Source organism: Eubalaena glacialis, chromosome 1 (assembly GCF_028564815.1).
Source record: "Eubalaena glacialis isolate mEubGla1 chromosome 1, mEubGla1.1.hap2.+ XY, whole genome shotgun sequence".
Taxonomy (NCBI): domain Eukaryota; kingdom Metazoa; phylum Chordata; class Mammalia; order Artiodactyla; family Balaenidae; genus Eubalaena; species Eubalaena glacialis.
In genome coordinates this window covers 92,443,225-92,455,710 of record NC_083716.1, presented here as the reverse complement: position 1 = coordinate 92,455,710, position 12,486 = coordinate 92,443,225, and the positions used below count along the sequence as shown (strand labels likewise).

The 12,486-nt window shown below is 73.8% G+C and overlaps 7 non-coding genes and 5 pseudogenes across 7 annotated transcripts; all 12 read right to left on the bottom strand.

Moving 5' to 3' along the window:
* Positions 1 to 559: 559 nt before the first annotated feature.
* Positions 560 to 678, bottom strand: LOC133075626 (5S ribosomal RNA; annotated as a pseudogene).
* A 952-nt stretch (positions 679 to 1,630) lies between these two features.
* LOC133079625 (5S ribosomal RNA) lies at positions 1,631 to 1,749 on the bottom strand. Its single transcript, XR_009698258.1, has one exon. It is a non-coding gene; the product is annotated as a 5S ribosomal RNA (ribosomal RNA).
* A 918-nt stretch (positions 1,750 to 2,667) lies between these two features.
* LOC133079620 (5S ribosomal RNA) lies at positions 2,668 to 2,786 on the bottom strand. Its single transcript, XR_009698257.1, has one exon. It is a non-coding gene; the product is annotated as a 5S ribosomal RNA (ribosomal RNA).
* Positions 2,787 to 3,695: 909 nt separating this feature from the next.
* LOC133075613 (5S ribosomal RNA) lies at positions 3,696 to 3,814 on the bottom strand (annotated as a pseudogene).
* A 946-nt stretch (positions 3,815 to 4,760) lies between these two features.
* Positions 4,761 to 4,879, bottom strand: LOC133079614 (5S ribosomal RNA). Its single transcript, XR_009698255.1, has one exon. It is a non-coding gene; the product is annotated as a 5S ribosomal RNA (ribosomal RNA).
* Positions 4,880 to 5,791: 912 nt separating this feature from the next.
* LOC133074778 (5S ribosomal RNA) lies at positions 5,792 to 5,910 on the bottom strand (annotated as a pseudogene).
* Positions 5,911 to 6,856: 946 nt separating this feature from the next.
* LOC133079608 (5S ribosomal RNA) lies at positions 6,857 to 6,975 on the bottom strand. The gene has a single exon (XR_009698254.1). It is a non-coding gene; the product is annotated as a 5S ribosomal RNA (ribosomal RNA).
* Positions 6,976 to 7,893: 918 nt separating this feature from the next.
* On the bottom strand, positions 7,894 to 8,012 carry LOC133079605 (5S ribosomal RNA). Its single transcript, XR_009698253.1, has one exon. It is a non-coding gene; the product is annotated as a 5S ribosomal RNA (ribosomal RNA).
* A 909-nt stretch (positions 8,013 to 8,921) lies between these two features.
* LOC133075607 (5S ribosomal RNA) lies at positions 8,922 to 9,040 on the bottom strand (annotated as a pseudogene).
* Positions 9,041 to 9,986: 946 nt separating this feature from the next.
* Positions 9,987 to 10,105, bottom strand: LOC133079596 (5S ribosomal RNA). Its single transcript, XR_009698247.1, has one exon. It is a non-coding gene; the product is annotated as a 5S ribosomal RNA (ribosomal RNA).
* A 918-nt stretch (positions 10,106 to 11,023) lies between these two features.
* Positions 11,024 to 11,142, bottom strand: LOC133079591 (5S ribosomal RNA). Its single transcript, XR_009698246.1, has one exon. It is a non-coding gene; the product is annotated as a 5S ribosomal RNA (ribosomal RNA).
* Positions 11,143 to 12,051: 909 nt separating this feature from the next.
* On the bottom strand, positions 12,052 to 12,170 carry LOC133075604 (5S ribosomal RNA; annotated as a pseudogene).
* Between the last annotated feature and the right edge of the window lie 316 nt (positions 12,171 to 12,486).

Genomic DNA, 12,486 nt, shown 5'->3' with positions numbered 1-12,486 from the left:
CGGCCGGGCAGCAGCTGGCCCGAAGCCACTGGGAGCCACCATGGAGTGGGCACGGCCCCTTAGCCCCAGCAAGGCCCCCCCTTGCCCCCACGCCGCCCGCCGAGCACAGGACCCCGGCCCTGGTGGCCGGCAGGCCCGGAGAAGCGGCCCCGGCCCCCGCCCCCGCTCCCGCCCCCGGCCGTGGCGAAACGGCGGAGGGGGGGCTTTTTCCGGAGGGAGCTGTGGAGAGACACACGGGCAGACAGGGGGCTGCGGCGCGGCTGGGCTCCGGTGGGGGCGGCCAAGTGCAGGTCGAGGGCCTCGCGGGCCGCACGGACGGCACCCCGGCCTGCGGCGGAGTCTGGGTCCGGGCCAGCCACCACGGGAGCGGCTGGGGTGGCGGCTGCCTTCCAGGGCCGCATTCTGGCCGCATGTCCAGCCAGCTCGGCGGGGAGCGATCCCTCCGGCGCGCTGTGTTGGGAGGGACGTGAGGAGGTGAGGCCTGCAGCGGTGCTCAGCGGGGGCGGAGGCGGCCTCGGCCGCGGGCCACTAAATGTCAAGGCGGAGCGGGAGGCAAAAAAGCCTACAGCACTCGGTATTCCCATGTGGTCTCCCATCCAGGTACGAAACAGGCCAGACCCTGATTAGCTTCCGAGATCAGACGAGGTGTGGTGCGTTCAGGGAGGTGTGGCCGTAGAATGCAGTGGGGGCCACGGTGTGCCTCTTGAGGCTTAGCTTCGCTGGTGCTGGCGACTTACCGCCAGCCCGGCAGCCAACCCTCTCCGGCGCGGCCCTGCCGTCCGCCCAGGCAAGCGACAGGAGGCCTCGAGGGCCCGGGGGTGGTGGAGTTGTGGGCGACTTCGCAGCTCAGGTCAGGCGGGACCCTCCAGGCCTGTAGGCGCTTGGCCCTCCGCCCCAGAGCCGCTCAACGCTCACAGGACTTGGCCCCGGAGGCTTAAGGGCCTGTGGCCCTCGGTCCCTTGTGCATTCCCCACCCTGTCAATCCACACAGTGCTAGGCGCAGCCCAGCCACGGCCTGGCCGGCCCGCCTGCCCAACGGCAGTTGGCCCGAAGCCACTGGGAGCCACCATTGAGCCGGCACGGCCCCTTAGACACAGCAACGCCACCCTTGCCCCCACGCCAACTGCCGAGCAAAGTTCCCGGCGCCTGGTGTCTAGCCAGCCCAGCGAACCGGTCCCAGCCCACGACCCCGCTCCCACTCTCGGCCGTGGCGAAGTGGCAAAGGGTGGGCTTTTTCCGGAGGGAGCTGTGGAGAGACACACGGGCAGACAGGGGGCTGCGGCGCGGCTGGGCTCCGGTGGGGGCGGCCAAGTGCAGGTCGAGGGCTTCGTGGGCCGCACGGACGGCACCCCGGCCTGCGGCGGAGTCTGGGTCCGGGCCAGCCACCACGGGAGCGGCTGGGGTGGCGGCTGCCTTCCAGGGCCGCCTTCTGGCCGCCTGGCCGGCCAGGCCGGCGCGGAGCGCCCCCTCTGGCGCGCTGTGGTGGGAGGGGCCGGAGGAGGTGGGGCCTGCAGCGCTGCCCGGCGGGGGCGGGGGCGGGGGCGGGGGCGGAGGCAGCGGCCTCGGCCTTGGCCTCGGCCTCGGCCTAGGCCGCGGGCGACTAAAGGAGAAGGCGGAGCGGGAGGCAAAAAGCCTACAGCACCCGGTATTCCCAGGCGGTCTCCCATCCAAGTACTAACCAGGCCCGACCCTGCTTAGCTTCCGAGATCAGACGAGATCGGGCGCGTTCAGGGTGGTATGGCCGTAGACGTTAAAAGGGGCCCGCGGAGTGCCTCTTGAGGCCCAGCTTCGCTGGCGCTTGCGCCTCCCCGCCAGCCCGGCGGCCAGCCCGCCCCGGCAGGGCCCCGCCGCCCGCCCAGGCAGGGCAACGGCGGCCTCGGGTACCAGGGGGGTGGCGGAGGGTTCGGCGACCTCCCAGCCCAGGGCGGGCGGGACCCACCAAACCGTTCGGCGCTTGGCGCCCCGCCCCAGATCCCGCACGTCGCTCACAGGGACGTGGCCCCGGAGGCTTCAGGGCCCGGGGCCCGCGGTCCCTTGGGCCTCCCCTCTGCCCGCCCACGCGGCGCTAGGCGCAGCCCAGCCGCAGCCCGGGCCGGCCCTCCTGCCCGACGGCAGTCGGCCCTTAACCCACTGGGAGCCACCATTGAGTCGGCACGGCCCCTTAGCCCCAGCAAGGCCACCCTTGCCCCCACGCCACCCGCCGAGCACAGGACCCGGCGCCTTGTGGCCGGCCGGCCCGGAGCACCGGCCCCGGCCCCCGCCCCCGCTCCCGCCCCCGGCCGTGGCGAAACGGCGGAGGGGGGGCTTTTTCCGGAGGGAGCTGTGGAGAGACACACCGGCAGATAGGTGGCTGCGCCGGGGCTGGGCGCTGGTGGGGGCGGCCAGGTGCAGGTCAAGGGGCTCGCGGGCCGCACGGCCGGCACCCGGGCCTGAGGCGGAGTCTGGGTTCAGGCCAGCCACCCCGGGAGCGGCTGGGATGCGGCTGCCTTCCAGGGCCGCCTTCTGGCCGCCTGGCCGGCCAGGCAGGCGGAGAGCGCCCCCTCTGGCGCGCTGTGGTGGGAGGGGCCGGAGGAGGTGGGGCCTGCAGCGGTGCCCGGCGGGGGCGGGGGCGGGGGCGGGGGCGGAGGCGGCGGGCGACTAAAGGAGAAGGCGGAGCGGGAGGCAAAAAGCCTACAGCACCCGGTATTCCCAGGCGGTCTCCCATCCAAGTACTAACCAGGCCCGACCCTGCTTAGCTTCCGAGATCAGACGAGATCGGGCGCGTTCAGGGTGGTATGGCCGTAGACGCAGGAGGGGCCCGCGCGGTGCCTCTTGAGGCCCAGCTTCGCTGGCGCCTGCGCCTTACCGCCATGCCGGCGGCCAGCCCTCTCCGGCAGGGCCCTGCCGCCCGCCCAGGCAGGCGACAGGAGGCCTCGGGGACCCGGGGGTGGCGGAGTGGTGGGCCACCTCGCAGCCCAGGGCGGGCGGGACGCTCCAGGCCCGTCGGCGCTTGGCGCCCCGCCGCAGATCCCGCTCGACGCTCACAGGGACGCGGCCCCGGAGGCTTCAGGGCCCGGCGGCCGCGGTCCCTTGGGCATCCCCCCCTGCCCGCCCACGCGGAGTTAGGCGCAGCCCGGCCACGGCCGGGCCGGCCCTCCGGCCGGGCAGCAGCTGGCCCGAAGCCACTGGGAGCCACCATGGAGTGGGCACGGCCCCTTAGCCCCAGCAAGGCCCCCCCTTGCCCCCACGCCGCCCGCCGAGCACAGGACCCCGGCCCTGGTGGCCGGCAGGCCCGGAGAAGCGGCCCCGGCCCCCGCCCCCGCTCCCGCCCCCGGCCGTGGCGAAACGGCGGAGGGGGGGCTTTTTCCGGAGGGAGCTGTGGAGAGACACACGGGCAGACAGGGGGCTGCGGCGCGGCTGGGCTCCGGTGGGGGCGGCCAAGTGCAGGTCGAGGGCCTCGCGGGCCGCACGGACGGCACCCCGGCCTGCGGCGGAGTCTGGGTCCGGGCCAGCCACCACGGGAGCGGCTGGGGTGGCGGCTGCCTTCCAGGGCCGCATTCTGGCCGCATGTCCAGCCAGCTCGGCGGGGAGCGATCCCTCCGGCGCGCTGTGTTGGGAGGGACGTGAGGAGGTGAGGCCTGCAGCGGTGCTCAGCGGGGGCGGAGGCGGCCTCGGCCGCGGGCCACTAAATGTCAAGGCGGAGCGGGAGGCAAAAAAGCCTACAGCACTCGGTATTCCCATGTGGTCTCCCATCCAGGTACGAAACAGGCCAGACCCTGATTAGCTTCCGAGATCAGACGAGGTGTGGTGCGTTCAGGGAGGTGTGGCCGTAGAATGCAGCGGGGGCCACGGTGTGCCTCTTGAGGCTTAGCTTCGCTGGTGCTGGCGACTTACCGCCAGCCCGGCAGCCAACCCTCTCCGGCGCGGCCCTGCCGTCCGCCCAGGCAAGCGACAGGAGGCCTCGAGGGCCCGGGGGTGGTGGAGTTGTGGGCGACTTCGCAGCTCAGGTCAGGCGGGACCCTCCAGGCCTGTAGGCGCTTGGCCCTCCGCCCCAGAGCCGCTCAACGCTCACAGGACTTGGCCCCGGAGGCTTAAGGGCCTGTGGCCCTCGGTCCCTTGTGCATTCCCCACCCTGTCAATCCACACAGTGCTAGGCGCAGCCCAGCCACGGCCTGGCCGGCCCGCCTGCCCAACGGCAGTTGGCCCGAAGCCACTGGGAGCCACCATTGAGCCGGCACGGCCCCTTAGACACAGCAACGCCACCCTTGCCCCCACGCCAACTGCCGAGCAAAGTTCCCGGCGCCTGGTGTCTAGCCAGCCCAGCGAACCGGTCCCAGCCCACGACCCCGCTCCCACTCTCGGCCGTGGCGAAGTGGCAAAGGGTGGGCTTTTTCCGGAGGGAGCTGTGGAGAGACACACGGGCAGACAGGGGGCTGCGGCGCGGCTGGGCTCCGGTGGGGGCGGCCAAGTGCAGGTCGAGGGCTTCGTGGGCCGCACGGACGGCACCCCGGCCTGCGGCGGAGTCTGGGTCCGGGCCAGCCACCACGGGAGCGGCTGGGGTGGCGGCTGCCTTCCAGGGCCGCCTTCTGGCCGCCTGGCCGGCCAGGCCGGCGCGGAGCGCCCCCTCTGGCGCGCTGTGGTGGGAGGGGCCGGAGGAGGTGGGGCCTGCAGCGCTGCCCGGCGGGGGCGGGGGCGGGGGCGGAGGCAGCGGCCTCGGCCTTGGCCTCGGCCTCGGCCTAGGCCGCGGGCGACTAAAGGAGAAGGCGGAGCGGGAGGCAAAAAGCCTACAGCACCCGGTATTCCCAGGCGGTCTCCCATCCAAGTACTAACCAGGCCCGACCCTGCTTAGCTTCCGAGATCAGACGAGATCGGGCGCGTTCAGGGTGGTATGGCCGTAGACGTTAAAAGGGGCCCGCGGAGTGCCTCTTGAGGCCCAGCTTCGCTGGCGCTTGCGCCTCCCCGCCAGCCCGGCGGCCAGCCCGCCCCGGCAGGGCCCCGCCGCCCGCCCAGGCAGGGCAACGGCGGCCTCGGGTACCAGGGGGGTGGCGGAGGGTTCGGCGACCTCCCAGCCCAGGGCGGGCGGGACCCACCAAACCGTTCGGCGCTTGGCGCCCCGCCCCAGATCCCGCACGTCGCTCACAGGGACGTGGCCCCGGAGGCTTCAGGGCCCGGGGCCCGCGGTCCCTTGGGCCTCCCCTCTGCCCGCCCACGCGGCGCTAGGCGCAGCCCAGCCGCAGCCCGGGCCGGCCCTCCTGCCCGACGGCAGTCGGCCCTTAACCCACTGGGAGCCACCATTGAGTCGGCACGGCCCCTTAGCCCCAGCAAGGCCACCCTTGCCCCCACGCCACCCGCCGAGCACAGGACCCGGCGCCTTGTGGCCGGCCGGCCCGGAGCACCGGCCCCGGCCCCCGCCCCCGCTCCCGCCCCCGGCCGTGGCGAAACGGCGGAGGGGGGGGCTTTTTCCGGAGGGAGCTGTGGAGAGACACACGGGCAGACAGGGGGCTGCGGCGCGGCTGGGCTCCGGTGGGGGCGGCCAAGTGCAGGTCGAGGGCCTCGCGGGCCGCACGGACGGCACCCCGGCCTGCGGCGGAGTCTGGGTCCGGGCCAGCCACCACGGGAGCGGCTGGGGTGGCGGCTGCCTTCCAGGGCCGCATTCTGGCCGCATGTCCAGCCAGCTCGGCGGGGAGCGATCCCTCCGGCGCGCTGTGTTGGGAGGGACGTGAGGAGGTGAGGCCTGCAGCGGTGCTCAGCGGGGGCGGAGGCGGCCTCGGCCGCGGGCCACTAAATGTCAAGGCGGAGCGGGAGGCAAAAAAGCCTACAGCACTCGGTATTCCCATGTGGTCTCCCATCCAGGTACGAAACAGGCCAGACCCTGATTAGCTTCCGAGATCAGACGAGGTGTGGTGCATTCAGGGAGGTGTGGCCGTAGAATGCAGCGGGGGCCACGGTGTGCCTCTTGAGGCTTAGCTTCGCTGGTGCTGGCGACTTACCGCCAGCCCGGCAGCCAACCCTCTCCGGCGCGGCCCTGCCGTCCGCCCAGGCAAGCGACAGGAGGCCTCGAGGGCCCGGGGGTGGTGGAGTTGTGGGCGACTTCGCAGCTCAGGTCAGGCGGGACCCTCCAGGCCTGTAGGCGCTTGGCCCTCCGCCCCAGAGCCGCTCAACGCTCACAGGACTTGGCCCCGGAGGCTTAAGGGCCTGTGGCCCTCGGTCCCTTGTGCATTCCCCACCCTGTCAATCCACACAGTGCTAGGCGCAGCCCAGCCACGGCCTGGCCGGCCCGCCTGCCCAACGGCAGTTGGCCCGAAGCCACTGGGAGCCACCATTGAGCCGGCACGGCCCCTTAGACACAGCAACGCCACCCTTGCCCCCACGCCAACTGCCGAGCAAAGTTCCCGGCGCCTGGTGTCTAGCCAGCCCAGCGAACCGGTCCCAGCCCACGACCCCGCTCCCACTCTCGGCCGTGGCGAAGTGGCAAAGGGTGGGCTTTTTCCGGAGGGAGCTGTGGAGAGACACACGGGCAGACAGGGGGCTGCGGCGCGGCTGGGCTCCGGTGGGGGCGGCCAAGTGCAGGTCGAGGGCTTCGTGGGCCGCACGGACGGCACCCCGGCCTGCGGCGGAGTCTGGGTCCGGGCCAGCCACCACGGGAGCGGCTGGGGTGGCGGCTGCCTTCCAGGGCCGCCTTCTGGCCGCCTGGCCGGCCAGGCCGGCGCGGAGCGCCCCCTCTGGCGCGCTGTGGTGGGAGGGGCCGGAGGAGGTGGGGCCTGCAGCGCTGCCCGGCGGGGGCGGGGGCGGGGGCGGAGGCAGCGGCCTCGGCCTTGGCCTCGGCCTCGGCCTAGGCCGCGGGCGACTAAAGGAGAAGGCGGAGCGGGAGGCAAAAAGCCTACAGCACCCGGTATTCCCAGGCGGTCTCCCATCCAAGTACTAACCAGGCCCGACCCTGCTTAGCTTCCGAGATCAGACGAGATCGGGCGCGTTCAGGGTGGTATGGCCGTAGACGTTAAAAGGGGCCCGCGGAGTGCCTCTTGAGGCCCAGCTTCGCTGGCGCTTGCGCCTCCCCGCCAGCCCGGCGGCCAGCCCGCCCCGGCAGGGCCCCGCCGCCCGCCCAGGCAGGGCAACGGCGGCCTCGGGTACCAGGGGGGTGGCGGAGGGTTCGGCGACCTCCCAGCCCAGGGCGGGCGGGACCCACCAAACCGTTCGGCGCTTGGCGCCCCGCCCCAGATCCCGCACGTCGCTCACAGGGACGTGGCCCCGGAGGCTTCAGGGCCCGGGGCCCGCGGTCCCTTGGGCCTCCCCTCTGCCCGCCCACGCGGCGCTAGGCGCAGCCCAGCCGCAGCCCGGGCCGGCCCTCCTGCCCGACGGCAGTCGGCCCTTAACCCACTGGGAGCCACCATTGAGTCGGCACGGCCCCTTAGCCCCAGCAAGGCCACCCTTGCCCCCACGCCACCCGCCGAGCACAGGACCCGGCGCCTTGTGGCCGGCCGGCCCGGAGCACCGGCCCCGGCCCCCGCCCCCGCTCCCGCCCCCGGCCGTGGCGAAACGGCGGAGGGGGGGCTTTTTCCGGAGGGAGCTGTGGAGAGACACACCGGCAGATAGGTGGCTGCGCCGGGGCTGGGCGCTGGTGGGGGCGGCCAGGTGCAGGTCAAGGGGCTCGCGGGCCGCACGGCCGGCACCCGGGCCTGAGGCGGAGTCTGGGTTCAGGCCAGCCACCCCGGGAGCGGCTGGGATGCGGCTGCCTTCCAGGGCCGCCTTCTGGCCGCCTGGCCGGCCAGGCAGGCGGAGAGCGCCCCCTCTGGCGCGCTGTGGTGGGAGGGGCCGGAGGAGGTGGGGCCTGCAGCGGTGCCCGGCGGGGGCGGGGGCGGGGGCGGGGGCGGAGGCGGCGGGCGACTAAAGGAGAAGGCGGAGCGGGAGGCAAAAAGCCTACAGCACCCGGTATTCCCAGGCGGTCTCCCATCCAAGTACTAACCAGGCCCGACCCTGCTTAGCTTCCGAGATCAGACGAGATCGGGCGCGTTCAGGGTGGTATGGCCGTAGACGCAGGAGGGGCCCGCGCGGTGCCTCTTGAGGCCCAGCTTCGCTGGCGCCTGCGCCTTACCGCCATGCCGGCGGCCAGCCCTCTCCGGCAGGGCCCTGCCGCCCGCCCAGGCAGGCGACAGGAGGCCTCGGGGACCCGGGGGTGGCGGAGTGGTGGGCCACCTCGCAGCCCAGGGCGGGCGGGACGCTCCAGGCCCGTCGGCGCTTGGCGCCCCGCCGCAGATCCCGCTCGACGCTCACAGGGACGCGGCCCCGGAGGCTTCAGGGCCCGGCGGCCGCGGTCCCTTGGGCATCCCCCCTTGCCCGCCCACGCGGAGTTAGGCGCAGCCCGGCCACGGCCGGGCCGGCCCTCCGGCCGGGCAGCAGCTGGCCCGAAGCCACTGGGAGCCACCATGGAGTGGGCACGGCCCCTTAGCCCCAGCAAGGCCCCCCCTTGCCCCCACGCCGCCCGCCGAGCACAGGACCCCGGCCCTGGTGGCCGGCAGGCCCGGAGAAGCGGCCCCGGCCCCCGCCCCCGCTCCCGCCCCCGGCCGTGGCGAAACGGCGGAGGGGGGGCTTTTTCCGGAGGGAGCTGTGGAGAGACACACGGGCAGACAGGGGGCTGCGGCGCGGCTGGGCTCCGGTGGGGGCGGCCAAGTGCAGGTCGAGGGCCTCGCGGGCCGCACGGACGGCACCCCGGCCTGCGGCGGAGTCTGGGTCCGGGCCAGCCACCACGGGAGCGGCTGGGGTGGCGGCTGCCTTCCAGGGCCGCATTCTGGCCGCATGTCCAGCCAGCTCGGCGGGGAGCGATCCCTCCGGTGCGCTGTGTTGGGAGGGACGTGAGGAGGTGAGGCCTGCAGCGGTGCTCAGCGGGGGCGGAGGCGGCCTCGGCCGCGGCCCACTAAATGTCAAGGCGGAGCGGGAGGCAAAAAAGCCTACAGCACTCGGTATTCCCATGTGGTCTCCCATCCAGGTACGAAACAGGCCAGACCCTGATTAGCTTCCGAGATCAGACGAGGTGTGGTGCGTTCAGGGAGGTGTGGCCGTAGAATGCAGCGGGGGCCACGGTGTGCCTCTTGAGGCTTAGCTTCGCTGGTGCTGGCGACTTACCGCCAGCCCGGCAGCCAACCCTCTCCGGCGCGGCCCTGCCGTCCGCCCAGGCAAGCGACAGGAGGCCTCGAGGGCCCGGGGGTGGTGGAGTTGTGGGCGACTTCGCAGCTCAGGTCAGGCGGGACCCTCCAGGCCTGTAGGCGCTTGGCCCTCCGCCCCAGAGCCGCTCAACGCTCACAGGACTTGGCCCCGGAGGCTTAAGGGCCTGTGGCCCTCGGTCCCTTGTGCATTCCCCACCCTGTCAATCCACACAGTGCTAGGCGCAGCCCAGCCACGGCCTGGCCGGCCCGCCTGCCCAACGGCAGTTGGCCCGAAGCCACTGGGAGCCACCATTGAGCCGGCACGGCCCCTTAGACACAGCAACGCCACCCTTGCCCCCACGCCAACTGCCGAGCAAAGTTCCCGGCGCCTGGTGTCTAGCCAGCCCAGCGAACCGGTCCCAGCCCACGACCCCGCTCCCACTCTCGGCCGTGGCGAAGTGGCAAAGGGTGGGCTTTTTCCGGAGGGAGCTGTGGAGAGACACACGGGCAGACAGGGGGCTGCGGCGCGGCTGGGCTCCGGTGGGGGCGGCCAAGTGCAGGTCGAGGGCTTCGTGGGCCGCACGGACGGCACCCCGGCCTGCGGCGGAGTCTGGGTCCGGGCCAGCCACCACGGGAGCGGCTGGGGTGGCGGCTGCCTTCCAGGGCCGCCTTCTGGCCGCCTGGCCGGCCAGGCCGGCGCGGAGCGCCCCCTCTGGCGCGCTGTGGTGGGAGGGGCCGGAGGAGGTGGGGCCTGCAGCGCTGCCCGGCGGGGGCGGGGGCGGGGGCGGAGGCAGCGGCCTCGGCCTTGGCCTCGGCCTCGGCCTAGGCCGCGGGCAACTAAAGGAGAAGGCGGAGCGGGAGGCAAAAAGCCTACAGCACCCGGTATTCCCAGGCGGTCTCCCATCCAAGTACTAACCAGGCCCGACCCTGCTTAGCTTCCGAGATCAGACGAGATCGGGCGCGTTCAGGGTGGTATGGCCGTAGACGTTAAAAGGGGCCCGCGGAGTGCCTCTTGAGGCCCAGCTTCGCTGGCGCTTGCGCCTCCCCGCCAGCCCGGCGGCCAGCCCGCCCCGGCAGGGCCCCGCCGCCCGCCCAGGCAGGGCAACGGCGGCCTCGGGTACCAGGGGGGTGGCGGAGGGTTCGGCGACCTCCCAGCCCAGGGCGGGCGGGACCCACCAAACCGTTCGGCGCTTGGCGCCCCGCCCCAGATCCCGCACGTCGCTCACAGGGACGTGGCCCCGGAGGCTTCAGGGCCCGGGGCCCGCGGTCCCTTGGGCCTCCCCTCTGCCCGCCCACGCGGCGCTAGGCGCAGCCCAGCCGCAGCCCGGGCCGGCCCTCCTGCCCGACGGCAGTCGGCCCTTAACCCACTGGGAGCCACCATTGAGTCGGCACGGCCCCTTAGCCCCAGCAAGGCCACCCTTGCCCCCACGCCACCCGCCGAGCACAGGACCCGGCGCCTTGTGGCCGGCCGGCCCGGAGCACCGGCCCCGGCCCCCGCCCCCGCTCCCGCCCCCGGCCGTGGCGAAACGGCGGAGGGGGGGCTTTTTCCGGAGGGAGCTGTGGAGAGACACACCGGCAGATAGGTGGCTGCGCCGGGGCTGGGCGCTGGTGGGGGCGGCCAGGTGCAGGTCAAGGGGCTCGCGGGCCGCACGGCCGGCACCCGGGCCTGAGGCGGAGTCTGGGTTCAGGCCAGCCACCCCGGGAGCGGCTGGGATGCGGCTGCCTTCCAGGGCCGCCTTCTGGCCGCCTGGCCGGCCAGGCAGGCGGAGAGCGCCCCCTCTGGCGCGCTGTGGTGGGAGGGGCCGGAGGAGGTGGGGCCTGCAGCGGTGCCCGGCGGGGGCGGGGGCGGGGGCGGGGGCGGAGGCGGCGGGCGACTAAAGGAGAAGGCGGAGCGGGAGGCAAAAAGCCTACAGCACCCGGTATTCCCAGGCGGTCTCCCATCCAAGTACTAACCAGGCCCGACCCTGCTTAGCTTCCGAGATCAGACGAGATCGGGCGCGTTCAGGGTGGTATGGCCGTAGACGCAGGAGGGGCCCGCGCGGTGCCTCTTGAGGCCCAGCTTCGCTGGCGCCTGCGCCTTACCGCCATGCCGGCGGCCAGCCCTCTCCCGCAGGGCCCTGCCGCCCGCCCAGGCAGGCGACAGGAGGCCTCGGGGACCCGGGGGTGGCGGAGTGGTGGGCCACCTCGCAGCCCAGGGCGGGCGGGACGCTCCAGGCCCGTCGGCGCTTGGCGCCCCGCCGCAGATCCCGCTCGACGCTCACAGGGACGCGGCCCCGGAGGCTTCAGGGCCCGGCGGCCGCGGTCCCTTGGGCATCCCCCCCTGCCCGCCCACGCGGAGTTAGGCGCAGCCCGGCCACGGCCGGGCCGGCCCTCCGGCCGGGCAGCAGCTGGCCCGAAGCCACTGGGAGCCACCATGGAGTGGGCACGGCCCCTTAGCCCCAGCAAGGCCCCCCCTTGTCCCCACGCCGCCCGCCGAGCACAGGATCCCGGCCCTGGTGGCCGGCAGGCCCGGAGAAGCGGCCCCGGCCCCCGCCCCCGCTCCCGCCCCCGGCCGTGGCGAAACGGCGGAGGGGGGGCTTTTTCCGGAGGGAGCTGTGGAGAGACACACGGGCAGACAGGGGGCTGCGGCGCGGCTGGGCTCCGGTGGGGGCGGCCAAGTGCAGGTCGAGGGCCTCGCGGGCCGCACGGACGGCACCCCGGCCTGCGGCGGAGTCTGGGTCCGGGCCAGCCACCACGGGAGCGGCTGGGGTGGCGGCTGCCTTCCAGGGCCGCATTCTGGCCGCATGTCCAGCCAGCTCGGCGGGGAGCGATCCCTCCGGCGCGCTGTGTTGGGAGGGACGTGAGGAGGTGAGGCCTGCAGCGGTGCTCAGCGGGGGCGGAGGCGGCCTCGGCCGCGGGCCACTAAATGTCAAGGCGGAGCGGGAGGCAAAAAAGCCTACAGCACTCGGTATTCCCATGTGGTCTCCCATCCAGGTACGAAACAGGCCAGACCCTGATTAGCTTCCGAGATCAGACGAGGTGTGGTGCGTTCAGGGAGGTGTGGCCGTAGAATGCAGCGGGGGCCACGGTGTGCCTCTTGAGGCTTAGCTTCGCTGGTGCTGGCGACTTACCGCCAGCCCGGCAGCCAACCCTCTCCGGCGCGGCCCTGCCGTCCGCCCAGGCAAGCGACAGGAGGCCTCGAGGGCCCGGGGGTGGTGGAGTTGTGGGCGACTTCGCAGCTCAGGTCAGGCGGGACCCTCCAGGCCTGTAGGCGCTTGGCCCTCCGCCCCAGAGCCGCTCAACGCTCACAGGACTTGGCCCCGGAGGCTTAAGGGCCTGTGGCCCTCGGTCCCTTGTGCATTCCCCACCCTGTCAATCCACACAGTGC